Source organism: Alosa pseudoharengus, unplaced genomic scaffold, assembly GCF_046254945.1.
Source record: "Alosa pseudoharengus isolate Yale_2024_CS ecotype anadromous, Long Island Sound unplaced genomic scaffold, YU_APseudo_1.1 YU_APseudo_1.1_scf_19, whole genome shotgun sequence".
Taxonomy (NCBI): Eukaryota; Metazoa; Chordata; class Actinopteri; order Clupeiformes; family Clupeidae; genus Alosa; species Alosa pseudoharengus.
The window spans coordinates 6,874,730-6,890,087 of record NW_027468657.1 but is presented as its reverse complement, the minus strand read 5'-3'; the positions used below and the strand labels follow the sequence as shown (position 1 = coordinate 6,890,087).

General features: G+C 40.7%; 1 long non-coding RNA gene across 1 annotated transcript; it reads left to right on the top strand.

Moving 5' to 3' along the window:
* The first annotated feature begins 2,619 nt into the window (after positions 1-2,619).
* LOC143133027 (uncharacterized) lies at positions 2,620-3,508 on the top strand. The gene is made up of 3 exons (XR_012988411.1): positions 2,620-2,696; positions 2,796-2,955; positions 3,276-3,508. It is a non-coding gene; the product is annotated as an uncharacterized LOC143133027 (long non-coding RNA).
* The last annotated feature ends 11,850 nt before the right edge of the window (positions 3,509-15,358 follow it).

Genomic DNA, 15,358 nt, shown 5'->3' with positions numbered 1-15,358 from the left:
GAGAGAGTGAGCCAATGTGTGAGACATTGTGAGACAATGTGCGAGTGACTGAGATAGTGAGACATTGTGAGACAATGTGAGACATTGTGAGACAATGTGAGACAATGTGTGAGAGAGTGAGACAATGTGTGAGACATTGTGAGACAATGTGTGAGAGAGTGAGACAATGTGTGAGAGAGTGAGACAATGTGTGAGAGAGTGAGACAATGTGTGAGACATTGTGAGAATGTGTGACACATTGACAATGTGAGACAATGTGTGAGACATTGTGAGACAATGTGTGAGAGAGTGAGACAATGTGTGATAGAGTGAGACAATGTGTGAGAGAGTGAGACAATGTGTGAGACATTGTGTGAGAGAGTGAGACTCTCACCAGGCTGCCAACCATGAGCGTACCCGGGGTTTTTCTTGAACTTGAATTTCTTAAATTTCCCCTAGGGATCAATAAAGTATATATCTATCTATCTATGTGATAGAGACAATGTGTGAGACATTGTGTGATAGAGTGAGACAATGTGTGAGTGAGTGAGAGAGTGAGCCAATGTGTGAGACATTGTGAGACAATGTGCGAGTGACTGAGATAGTGAGACATTGTGAGACAATGTGTGAGAGAGTGAGACAATGTGTGAGACATTGTGAGACAATGTGAGAGAGAGTGAGACAATGTGTGAGAGAGTGAGACAATGTGTGATAGAGTGAGACAATGTGTGAGAGAGTGAGACAATGTGTGAGACATTTTGAGAGAGAGTGAGACAATGTGTGAGAGAGTGAGACAATGTGTGAGACATTGTGAGAATGTGTGACACATTGACAATGTGAGACAATGTGTGAGACATTGTGAGACAATGTGTGAGAGAGTGAGACAATGTGTGATAGAGTGAGACAATGTGTGAGAGAGTGAGACAATGTGTGATACATTGTGTGAGAGAGTGAGACAATGTGTGAGTGAGTGAGAGAGTGAGACATTGTGAAACAATGTGAGACATTGTGTGAGTGAGTGAGTGAGAGACAATGTGTGAGACAATGTGTGAGAGAGTGAGACAATGTGTGAGACATTGTGAGACAATGTGTGAGACATTGTGAGAATGTGTGACACATTGACAATGTGAGCCAATGTGTGAGACATTGTGAGACAATGTGTGATAGAGTGAGACAATGTGTGATAGAGTGAGACAATGTGTGAGAGAGTGAGTGAGTGAGAGACAATGTGTGAGACAATGTGTGAGAGAGTGAGACAATGTGTGAGACATTGTGAGACAATGTGTGACACATTGACAATGTGAGACAATGTGTGAGAGTGAGACAATGTCTTGATTGAAATTTCTTGAATTTCCCCTAGGGATCAATAAAGTATCTATCTATCTACCCAGATAGCAAATCATTTTGGCTTTGTTTTGGTATACATTTGGCCTCTTTGGGCTTGTTTTGGCACAGGAAAAGCTCCCTCTAAGTCTTTTGGGCGACCTGTGGCTTAATTATGATTTGCCATAATACATAAAGGGCGCCATGAAATTTTGGCTTAGTTATGGCCTATGTCTGGTTAACCAGCTGAAAAGCTGATGAGCGGGACCGCATCGCATGACTTACGGCCGCACTTTGGCATCTCTCTGGCCTGCCGAAAGGCTGTGCAAACGCCGGGAATTTTGAACATTCCATGCCCAGAAGAGCCCCCAGTCTCACATCAGTTTGCCGGCAGACAACGTAAGGTAAGTCGCGTTTATTCTCATTTTAAAAAGACATTGTCATTGCTAACATCAAGTTACTCAGAGTATTTGTTTATATTATATAATCGCCAGTCATGCCCTCCACACCGTTACATGTAAATAGCCTGTATGCCATATAATTCAGTGAGCAGATCATTGGCTACCTTTGTAGCCTATAAAACTGCATTTAACGTGCATGAAGGCATTTTAGATGTGAAGTATGGCAGGCTAAATGTATGTACGTTACCTTCGAAAACATCGAGAAATGCAAACGGGATCTGCTAGCAAGTTGTAGGAAATGAACATAGACAATAGGCTAGTAGACATAAACAGTGGCCTAGGCTATAAGATATTTAGGAGCAGGACTATAGGCTACCTGATAAACCGTTGGCCCAACTTGCTGTTAACTCCTGGGTTGATTGAAGGATCTTGCTTTCTAAGCAGTCCACCAGTGTCTGTAAAGCCACCATACATTGTAGCGAACTACTTCACGAACTCTCCGTTGTAGGCGTGTTTTCAACCTTTGCTATTTTATAGGAGGGAATCACTCAATGTTTTATAAATAAGTAGAACTATTGCACTTGCCCATATAACCTAATGTCATTAAGTTTATTCACAAATATTACACAAGCCCATTTTTAAAATATGTAGAACTATTGCACTTGCCCATATAATTTAGTAAACGCAGTCCTACTTCCTACAGATATGTACATACACACATACATGCATTTAGGATTATTTAAAACTGCCTTTTAATGCTTAATGTTTTGTTTTTGTTTTTCAGCTCTTCTGTGTGATCTGTTGGTAAACCAACAAATTCTGCTGGACGAGCAGAAGACCATGATCCACATTCTTCAGGACCTCCACAAATCCATCCAGGGAGGTCAGATGTGCACCACCACCAGGCATAGTGCTTATTTTCCCCTGGGGGATGAGGGGTCACTGGAGGTCTTGGAGCGCGACCTCGCAAGCAGTGACCTTCACCAGGAATTGGTGAGCTCCTTTTGATTTCTCTTAGAATGGTATGCTGAGTGATTTATCAAACAATAGTACTTTTATTTTGAGTAAATAATACCACTGGTTCTTTTATAGGTCATCACTCTTGGATTGGCAGGGGGAGTGGATTTGAAGGACAGTGTCTGGCGCATACTGAAGCAGGCCATTAGGAACAATCTGGTCAAGAAAATGTCATGGCGGGGATTGAACGGGAAAATCCCGTTTGAGAAATTACATCTCAAATCAGTTGTTATGGGTAAGCATTTAAACTGTTCACAAATATCCTGTTCTCGGCTCTGACATTTTTTTTCCCAAAGGCTCCTGTAGCTATAGGGATATCAGGCTGAAACCATCATTCAACTGTCAGCCCATTCTTAGTAGAATTTAACTGAACTCAAAGCATTTTTGCAATGTGTAAGACAACAGAACCTTCACACCTATCTTCCAGATGATTAGTTTGTTTGACAATGCTTACAGTCCGCATAGTGAAGAAGATTGTAGCATACATTATTGCTGTTTAGAATCTGTTAAATCACTGACACTGAAAACTTGTTTTGTGTATGTTCTCATTTACAGATGCAGTGAGGAGAAATCCATCCTGCTTATCTGCTACAAACAAAGAAATTGAGGAGGCTGTGAAGAAAAACCGCCAGCTGCCTCCCAACCAGGAGCAACAAGCAGAACAGCTTTAATAAAACATATATAATTTTTAAAAATTTTGCTTCACTTAATTGTTTTTGCATAACACACAGAACCTAGTTTAACCATATAACTTAATATGAGCCTAGAATACTAGGACATAGTAGGTTTAAATAAATAAATAAACAAATAAATAAATAAATAAATAGAAACACTTTGGGTCAGTTATGGCATAACTTTGGGTCATTTAAGGCCTCTTTTCGGCAAGGTTTTGGCAACTCTTTGGGATATGTCTGGCTACATTTTGGTATTCCAAAATTGGTTTTGGCTGGGTTTTGGCCGCCTTTTGTTTTTCTTTTGGCACGCCTAATTTGGCCCAAATTTGGGCCGTACATCATCCCAAAGCTTTGCCAAAATGGCATGCCAGTTTTGGCCCAAATTTGGGCCAAAATGATTTTGCTATCTGGGTATCTATCTATCTATCTATCTATCTATCTATCTATCTATCTATACATTGTGTGAGTGAGTGAGAGACAATGTGTGAGACAATGTGTGAGAGAGTGAGACAATGTGTGAGACATTGTGAGACAATGTGAGACAATGTGTGAGAGAATGAGACAATGTGTGAGACATTGTGAGAATGTGTGACACATTGACAATGTGAGACAATATGTGAGACATTGTGAGACAATGTGTGAGAGACAGAGACAATGTGTGAGACAATGTGTGAGTGAGTGAGACAATGTGTGACACATTGTGAGAGAGAGTGAGACAATGTGTGAGACATTGTGAGACAATGTGAGAGAGAGTGAGACAATGTGTGAGACATTGTGAGACAATGTGTGACACATTGACAATGTGAGACAATGTGTGAGAGAGTGAGACAATGTCTTGATTGAAATTTCTTGAATTTCCCCTAGGGATCAATAAAGTATCTATCTATCTATCTATCTATCTATCTATCTATCTATCTATCTATCTATCTATACATTGTGTGAGTGAGTGAGTGAGTGAGAGACAATGTGTGAGACAATGTGTGAGACATTGTGAGACAATGTGAGAGAGAGTGAGACAATGTGTGAGAGAGTGAGACAATGTGTGAGACATTGTGTGAGAGAGTGAGACAATGTGTGAGTGAGTAAGAGAGTGAGCCAATGTGTGAGACATTGTGTGAGAGAGTGAGACAATGTGTGAGACATTGTGAGACAATATGAGAGAGAGTGAGACAATGTGTGAGAGAGTGAGACAATGTGTGAGACAATGTGTGACACATTGACAATGTGAGACAATGTGTGAGAGAGTGAGACAATGTCTTGATTGAAATTTCTTGAATTTCCCCTAGGGATCAATAAAGTATCTATCTATCTATCTATCTATCTATCTATCTATCTATCTATCTATCTATCTATCTATACATTGTGTGAGTGAGTGAGTGAGTGAGAGACAATGTGTGAGAGAGTGAGACAATGTGTGAGACATTGTGAGACAATGTGAGAGAGAATGAGACAATGTGTGAGAGAGTGAGACAATGTGTGAGACATTGTGTGAGAGAGTGAGACAATGTGTGAGACATTGTGAGACAATGTGCGAGTGAGTGAGATAGTGAGACATTGTGAGACAATGTGAGACAATGTGTGAGAGAGTGAGACAATGTGTGAGACATTGTGCGAGTGAGTGAGATAGTGAGACATTGTGAGACAATGTGAGACAATGTGTGAGAGAGTGAGACAATGTGTGAGACATTGTGAGACAATGTGAGAGAGAGTGAGACAATGTGTGAGACATTGTGAGAATGTGTGACACATTGACAATGTGAGACAATGTGTGAGACATTGTGAGACAATGTGTGATAGAGTGAGACAATGTGTGATAGAGTGAGACAATGTGTGAGACATTGTGTGAGAGAGTGAGACAATGTGTGAGTGAGTGAGAGAGTGAGACGTTGTGAAACAATGTGAGACATTGTGTGAGTGAGTGAGTGAGAGACAATGTGTGAGACAATGTGTGAGAGAGTGAGACAATGTGTGAGACATTGTGAGACATTGTGAGACAATGTGTGAGTGAGTGAGAGAGTGAGACATTGTGAGACAATGTGAGACAATGTGTGAGTGAGTGAATGAGAGACAATGTGTGAGACAATGTGTGAGAGAGTGAGAAAATGTGTGAGACATTGTGAGATAATATGTGAGTGAGTGAGAGAGTGAGACATTGTGAGAAAATGTGAGACAATGTGTGAGTGAGTGAGTGAGTGAGTGAGTGAGAGACAATGTGTGAGACAATGTGTGAGAGAGTGAGACAATGTGTGATACATTGTGAGACAATGTGAGAGACAGTGAGACAATGTGTGAGAGAATGAGACAATGTGTGAGACATTGTGAGAATGTGTGACACATTGACAATGTGAGACAATGTGTGAGACATTGTGAGACAATGTGTGAGAGACAGAGACAATGTGTGAGACATTGTGTGAGAGAGTGAGACAATGTGTGAGTGAGTGAGAGAGTGAGACATTGTGAAACAATGTGAGACATTGTGTGAGTGAGTGAGTGAGAGACAATGTGTGAGACAATGTGTGAGAGAGTGAGACAATGTGTGAGATAGTGAGACAATGTGTGAGACATTGTGTGAGAGTGAGACAATGTGTGAGACATTGTGAGACATTGTGAGACAATGTGTGAGTGAGTGAGTGAGTGAGAGACAATGTGTGAGACAATGGGCTTTTCTCAATACAAAGTACGCTAAAGAACGGTCTCCCGTTCTTGAAAGTTCGAACTTGAAAAGTTAAGATCGTGAGTCCAGACTCTGGAGAACGTGAGGACACAGGACGCTAAATTTGCAGTTTGAGACAGCAGCGTTCTTGCCAACGGCAGCTTCTCTCGGAACAGCTCGGGAGTCTAGTCATTTACCTATTGCTCTATTGGTCTACCCAGTATTTCTGACATTTACAATAAAATATATAATTCACCAGCTTGTTTAAGTTTGTTTCTCATTGATTTTTTTAAATTAAATATTAGCCTAATAAGAATATATTCACTTGCCGATGGCGGGAACAACGTTTGAAGTTCGCAGTTTAAGTGACAGTATGATTAACATTAGTTGTGAAGCCTGTAGCCTACCGTTTATAGCCTAAACATGGATCGGATTGTAGCAATTATGATTGATGAGGTAGGCCTATTCGCCTTATTCACCTGGCGGCCATTTTGAAAATTCGAACGCCGTTGAGGGGTACACAAACCCGGAAGTTTGACTCGGACGCATACGATTCAGCAGCACCAGCAATGGAAACTCCAGAATGGACCATCAATCTTTCCTGTCTGCCCGAATTAACGATACAAAATGTGGAGCAGTGGGCCAGTACCGACTGCAACACCCCCCGGGTTGTGTTAATTAAGGGATACAGTAACTGTATCGAAGGTTTTATCCACGACATTGAAGGTAAGAATGGACGCTAATTTGCCTCAATTTCTGCTAGTTTGAAGCAGCTAGGGGTAGTAAGCTTAGCTGTGATATGTTGACTGTCTGTACTATGTTAGATTTTATTTAACACTTAACATGTCTTTAATCGACAGTTAATAGGAGCCCATCACACATATTTGTGAGGGCTATGTATTTTCCCTCGGTGCAGAAAAATGAAGCACCTTACAACATAGCTATCAGGTTATCATAGTGCTAAGTGGACAAACTGCTCAGTTCGCATAGCAGTTAAACCAGCTTGCTAAATGTTCATTATGAGTTTATATCAACAATGTACCTTTCCCTGTCTGACTGAAAATAACATGTCTATTTTATCTTATTAACATGTTATCTGTAGTTGATGTAATATCACATACGCCTTATTGATATCTACTCAAATATCTTGTTTCAAATTAGCAAAGCCAGACAGGGCTAGGTGCATGTTGCTATTGCTTGTTGACAATGAATGACAGTATAACTATTAGGTAAGTTATAAGGTAAGGTAAGTATTAACAATCATGTCAGATAAGAGTTATACTCAGTTCTTGGAGCAGTGTATCCAGGGTTGAGGAAGTTTACAAATCACTTGTCTGTTTAAAATTGACATAGGATGAAATCCATACTGTTCAATCTTAATATGAGCTTTTCCACAACCCAGACTTTTTTGTACAATGAGTGTCCAAGATATTAGGTATCTTTCAAGTTGTGTTCGCAAGTATCACATCTGTAAACAACCTACCACTACCATCATGTAGCTGTAATATTTTCATGGCAGATCATTTCAATGCCAGATGTACCTAATTCACTGCACACTCAGTGTATGTGCGTGTGTGTGTGTATGTATATATATATATATATATATATATATATATATATATATATATATATATATATATATACATACACAAACACACACACACACACACACACGTATATGCCATATATTTGTTAATAGCAACTCTGAAGTGTCAAGTGTCTAAAGTTTGATTATCTTTTCAGGTGGAGCTGTCACTTGAGCAGCCATTGATAAGGGAGACGCAGTGCAACTACTTCTATGTATAGGGTTACTTACAAACCTAGACCATTGTGCCTATCAATGTTTTTTGAACGGCCTGTTTTCGGATGTTCTGGTTCCTTTTCCATGCTTACAGTATACAGGCAGGCCTTTTTACGTTATTCCCCATACCAACTTCTATGTACAAAATTACCTTTACAAACCTAGACCAAGTGTGCCTATCAATGTTTTTTGAACGGCCTGTTTTCTGATGTTCTGGTTCCTTTTCCATGCTTACAGTATACAGGCAGGCCTTTTTACATTATTCCCCATACCAACTTATATGTACAAAGTTACCTTTACAAACTTAGACCAGTGTGCCTATCAATGTTTTTTTTTTTATGTTCTCTGATGTTCTGGTTCCGGTATATTAAATTATAAAGTTATGAAGGACATCATCCATGTGTAATACAATTGTACTTTATTCTTTAGATAGATAGACATCCAGTAGCTTATACATACATACACACGTAAACAATCAAATCACTCACAGGTATGTAAAAGTAAAGAGCATGAGAAGTGATTATAAGGTCTGACAGGTATTGATCCTGTGATACATTGACCATGATAATGTGCTATGGTAACAATACAAGTTCGCATATTGTATAGATTTGTAAAGATGAACAATAATATTGATTAAGGTTTTGTATTCATAAAGATGAACAATAATGGTGGTTAAGGTTTTGTAGATTCGTAAGATGAACAATAATGATGGTAAAGTATTTGTATAGATTAGTGAAGATGAACAATAATGATGGTAAAGGTTTTGTATAGATTCATAAAGATGAACAATAATGATCCCACCATATTTTCTGCAGTAGGTTTATGTGCCATAAACACAGCTTTAAATGTATCATAATCTGGGAACCCTGTATAAAATGAAATCTGTTTATCGTCACCTTGAAAATTTGAAATCAAAAACTGTTTTTGTTGAAGCTCTAAAATGAAAAGTTCTTGATCACCGATGGTCTTGCGGGCTTCCCCAAGTTGATCTTGAAGTGAGGGAGGCAGTGCAGCATATTCATGGTCTGGGTGCGGAGGGGGTGTCTTCACTGGAAGTGTAAGAGAAACATATTGATGGACACATTAGGTCTTTTACAAGGATATTCATGCTCAATTCATGTAACCAATTACACCATGTCGATCATCGAGATCCGTGGAAACATTACTGGAAATCATCAACAGAGAAATACTGTCACTACACAGTTAATAAATGCATTACAAACTAGTATCTTAATTCATCTAAACAACACTCCTCTCTGGTCTGACAGAACTCCATGCAAACACAGTTGGCACAGCTCCCTGTTTCAACTTGGTAATATCAGTCTTGCTTTTCACAAGGCAGTCTGGGAGGAAATGCTCCGAGCACACTCGTGTATGTGTTTATCTGCATCAGCAAATAAAATGTAATCATATAAGCATTTTTACATACATAATTTTATTGATCAGACTCAATGTGACTCCTGTACATCCTAGCTAGGAAAAATTATGTGACGTGTTCCCTAGGCTAGCTTGTGACTAGAAGTTAACAAGGTCACTCAGAATATGCTTATACTAGTGAATCTGTGGTGGTAGATTTTAATAACATACTAATTTTGGACTAGGCTGTATATTTCAACAACCTGTCTCTCTGCCTTTATCTATTAAAATGTGCAAGTTCTAGCTAGCTGCTAGCGATACAAGCTAGTTATGGAGACTGCTCAGCCTTACAGCACCAGACGTATAATAAAACTTAACGTTACCTTAAAATTACGACCAGGATCCCTTCTGATGTTTATTATCCATTGTCGACGTAGTCCCTGATCTTTGGGGAAACGGTGAAACGTTTGTCCTCTGTTTGATGTTTTCCTGTGTGATGAAGTGCATTGGGGAACACGGCAGTGTGAGAATTCGCGTTGTGAGAAATCCCGGAAGTGGTAAGTGTACCCCTCAGGCTCGGTGGAACGTTCGAGGTGAATAAGGCGAATTATGTATCAATGCTGCCATTTGTCTTATGTGAGTGTCACGGCTGAGCTGACGTAATGCATTGTGGAATCTTCAATCCACCAAGTCACCACCCGATGCATCCTTGATAAAACCAACGATTCGAGAACACTTCCGGGAATGTTATGCGTTCTTGAATAAATGCGAACTTGTGAATTGGAACAGTACTTCGGCGTGATTGATGACGTTTCAGAACGATTTTCAAGTTCATGAGAACACAAGTATAGAAAAGAACGCATATTGAGAAAAGCCCAATGTGTGAGAGAGTGAGACAATGTGTGAGACATTGTGAGACAATGTGAGAGAGAGTGAGACAATGTGTGAGAGAGTGAGACAATGTGTGAGACATTGTGAGACAATGTGTGACACATTGACAATGTGAGACAATGTGTGAGAGAGTGAGACAATGTGTGAGAGAGTGAGACAATGTGTGAGACATTGTCTGAGAGAGTGAGACAATGTGTGAGTGAGTGAGAGAGTGAGACAATGTGTGAGACATTGTGAGACATTGTGTGAGTGAGTGAGAGAGTGAGACATTGTGAGACAATGTGAGACAATGTGTGAGAGAGTGAGACAATGTGTGAGAGAGTGAGACAATGTGTGAGAGAGTGAGACAATGTGTGAGACATTGAGTGAGTGAGTGAGAGACAATGTGTGAGACAATGTGTGAGAGAGTGAGACAATGTGTGAGACAATGTGTGAGAGAGTGAGACAATGTGTGAGACATTGTGAGAATGTGTGACACATTGACAATGTGAGACAATGTGTGAGAGAGTGAGACAATGTGTGAGACATTGTGTGAGAGAGTGAGACAATGTGTGAGACATTGTGAGACAATGTGTGAGTGAGTGAGTGAGTGAGAGACAATGTGTGAGACAATGTGTGAGAGAGTGAGACAATGTGTGAGACATTGTGAGACAATGTGAGAGAGAGTGAGACAATGTGTGAGAGAGTGAGACAATGTGTGAGACATTGTGAGAATGTGTGACACATTGACAATGTGAGACCATGTGTGAGACATTGTGAGACAATGTGTGAGAGAGTGAGACAACGTGTGAGACAATGTGTGAGAGAGTGAGACAATGTGTGAGACATTGTGTGAGAGAGTGAGACAATGTGTGAGACATTGTGAGACAATGTGAGAGAGAGTGAGACAATGTGTGAGACATTGTGTGAGAGAGTGAGACAATGTGTGAGTGAGTGAGAGAGTGAGACAATGTGTGAGACAATGTGAGAGAGAGTGAGACAATGTGTGAGACATTGTGAGACAATGTGAGACAATGTGTGAGACAATGTGTGAGTGAGTGAGACAATGTGTGAGACATTGTGAGACAATATGTGAGTGAGTGAGAGAGTGAGACATTGTGAGACAATTGTGTGACACATTGACAATGTGAGACAATGTGTGAGAGAGTGAGAAAATGTGTGAGACATTGTGTGAGAGAGTGAGACAATGTGTGAGACATTGTGAGACAATTTGTGAGTGAGTGAGAGTGAGACATCGTGAGACAATGTGAGACATTGTGTGAGACAATGTGTGAGACATTGTGAGATAATATCTGAGTGAGTGAGAGAGTGAGACATTGTGAGACAATGTGAGACAATGTGTGAGTGAGTGAGTGAGTGAGAGACAATGGGTGTGTTCGAAACGGGTAAAACTGCTACCTTTTAAGATATCTAACTGGGGAGCGAGGCAGCGAGTGTGGTTCCAAACCGAAAAAAATAATTTTGCTGCCTTCTAAGATATCTTAGATTTCATAAATAACGGTCATTTTTGAAGTCAGCATCGATGCTCACTTCATGCTCCCTACTACCCATAATCCTCCGCGGCCGGCTGTGAATTTGTCAAATTAAAAGAATCAAGATGGCTGACCAGGTCGAGAAGTCCGACTTTGTGTACAAATGTAAGTATTTTTTTGGACTTTTCTTACATTTTATCACTTCTATCTCTATAAAGTTACCGAGAAATGCACAAGATACTATCAGAAAATATCGCTATTGTATCCAGCAAAGTTGGTTATACATGCGAATTTTACAATTGTTAGCCAGCTAGCTAACATTATAACAGGAATTAATGAAACCGCAACGGTAACAATGTCCGTGGAAGCAAAACAGTAACATTAATAGAACTTCCGAGTTAACGTTAACGTTTGATCTTTGGTAGTTTCATGATGCCAATGTTTGAATTCACAATTGAGCTAACTCGTTTCCAGATATGATAATCTGAATCCAAAGCTGCTAGCTCAATCTAGTAGTAAACAGTAAACTTGTTGATTAACGTTACGATAATAAGAGTAGGCAAACCACTCTTTACTTTAACATAATTTCTCACATCACGTTAGCATCAACAGGTTGCTGCCACCGCTGCCTAGGCTCGACAAACAAAGCATTATGTTACCAAAATAGTTACCTGATTAAGACCATCAAGCTATCTTGTAGTGAGAAAATAATTAACTAAAGTGTTTGACGGTTATTTCCCCGTAGGGACATCCGATGACACTGCCAGGTTCATCCAGGCAAGGGGGGAGGCAGATCGGCTCTTCACAGGCCAGAGGAACAGTGCCATGGATGGCTGGAAGTAAGTTTTAGTTAACTGTTAGAGGGATGCTTTAAAAACAAGTGAGTACAGTATTTAGCTCTGATTCAATTTACTGTTTGTGTAGACAGGTCCTCAGGTCTGTTGGCCTGGAGGAGAAGGTGACCCCACAACAGGCCCGTAAAAAGTGGGACAACCTTAAAAAAAATACAAGGTATGACCAGACCATTGTCCCAACAGTAAAATGTTTGTTTTAATGTAGGCTAATTTATGAACCAATAGATCATTAAGTAAAATAAAAGTGTAGGATAAAATTATTTCAAATTAGTTAAGACTACTACACGGCCATCTGTGATTCTGTTACTGGTTACAGTAAATTATGTTACTGGTAGTTAGAAAACTGTTGTCCATTCTTCTATTGCTAATTACATACTCATTTATCTGTAGGAAATGAAAAAAACCCCAACAGGAACAGGGACAGATGCTGGGGAGGACACAGCAGCCTCGTGGCCATGGTTCTGTGCCATGGATGAGATTCTGGGGCAGAGGCACTCTATCTCCCCACCAGTGATCCGTGCCTCCATGTCCCCGATCTCATCCAGGGAAGCAGAGCCATGCTCGTCAGGTGCTGTGCCCCCCCCCAGCAGAGAGAGAACTGCAGGGAGAGGCCAGGGGCCAGAAAAGAAGCAGCTTTGCTGCTTTCTTGAGGAACCAATTTGAGAGAGAGGAGCAAATGGAGAAGGAGAGGCAGAGGGCAGCCGACGGGCGCTTTGCCCGTCTGTTAGCGGTGTTGGAGAGAATGGCAGACAAATAAAGAAATATTTTTTTATTAGGCATACTGTATTTTGTCACTTTTGAGAGCTATAGGTATAACAATCTTCAAGTGAATTAAGTTAAGCTAGGCAAGAGGGATATCAACATGATATTTACTGTAAAGTGTATTTTTTACAAATAACATGACACAACAACAGAGTTTATATAAGTTTAAAACCCTTTATTGGATTATTATCTATCTATTTCTAGATTCTAAAATCTATTTTTTTAAAGCTGCCTAAGAAAGCCAAATCTCTACACCAATTTCAGTGGCAAGGGAAAACTCCCACATAGGGAGAAACCTCGGGAGGGCCCAGGCTTAGGCAGCGACCACCCTCCTTGGTCATGCTATTTAAAAGTAACCCTCTCGATGTTCCTGTAACAACATGAACAATAGGTTATTCAACAGTGTGAACTGATTTCATTAACAGTGATTAGAAGTATAACTGGAGTAAATGTGTTAATGAAAGCATCAAACATCAACAGCAAGAACTGATTTCTGATTACAACTATTCACTGGATAAGAAGTTAATTAAAAAATATTAACAGTAGAATAGTAATCTGCTTAAACAAGTAACTATAACTGGAAAGTAACCCAGGCTTCTTTCGATGTTCCTGTAACAACATGAACAACAGGTTATTAAACAGTGTGAACTGATTTCAGTAACAGTGATTACAAATATAATGTAATAAGGTATGTGCCAAGGATCCGTAAAGGCCAACCTTCACAGCACAACATGAGCTGCCAATTATTGCAAGAGGGACACTACACAGCCACACAAACAAATTAGTGTACGTTCAACTCCTCTGCTATTCTGTTTCGCAGGGCCATCCCACTGGCAGTCTCAGCTTCACATCCAGGCTCGTCAGGGTCCAGGTCGTCCAATGGCAAGACATCATCATTGCGCAGACATATGTTGTGCAGCACTGTGCATGCAACAATGACGTCTGGGTCAAATGAGACATCCACCTCCAAGGCATGCAAGAAGATGACCCGCCACCGAGTCTTCATCATGCCAAATGCCCGCTCTATTATCGAACGACCACTGGAGTGATGCCTATTATACCTGTAGGTAAGTGGTTAAAATAAATTGATGTTTGAATAATTGCAATGTTTGACATTCCAATTGAAATCACATACTTTATGGAGTACCAACCTCTGCCTTGTCACTCCCCTAACAGGGTTCTTGTATGGTGTGAGGAGACCAATGGGCTGCTCCAGACAGGGGTAGCCTCCATCACCCAACAAGAACGTACCCGGGGGTGGATATATGGCGCGGCGGTATAGAGGGCTGTTCCTCAGGACCCTGGCGTCATGGACAGAACCTGGGAAACCAATAAAAACATCAATGAAGCGACCGGCATGATCACAAACTGCCTGCAACTGATAGGATGTGAATAGCTTGCGGTTTCTGTAGCACTGTGCATGAGGTTCTCCTGGGGCCTTGATACGGATATGGCAGCCATCGATGGCTCCCATGGCCTTACGGAACACCACATGCTCAGCCAACCTAGCAAAGCCGTTAGATACTTCCTGTAGCTCCTCTGCAGTGGATGGCACCCTGATAACCCGTGGCATCACTGCCACGATAGCCCCACAGACACGGTGCACAACATTGTGCACCGTAGACTTAGGCATATCGAATGCCCGGGACACAATACGATAGTATGACCCGCTGGCCAACCAAAACAAGAACACCAGGACTTCAATCACTGGACCCCATCCATGATGACGCTCCTGCTGCAGCAACACCAGCAGACCTGTGATGGAGGCCCTGTTCAGCCTAAAGTCTGGCCTGGTTTCTTCCTCCTCGTCAAAGAAGACCCTGAGGATAGGCACGGCCCGGTTCATCTGGGCATAAACCGTGAGACTCTGCAAACAATATGGCATGAAATCAATGATGTAAACAATGTTTATCTATGTCAATAAATGTCTTTAGTCAACGTTGTGCTTTGTGCATTACTATCTGTTTCTGTATCTAGCCATTATGGTGAACATGTCTGTTATCTTTAGTTGAATCTATAACTGTATCACTATCTATCACTGCATCATTTCACCAATGTGTTTTATACATACCTCTATTGCATTTTTTTTACTGATTAAGTGTAGCCTATGTTTGTGGTCTACTTATTAGTGAGCTTTCTGGCTAAAAGCGACCGAGTATTGACTTCAATAAGCAG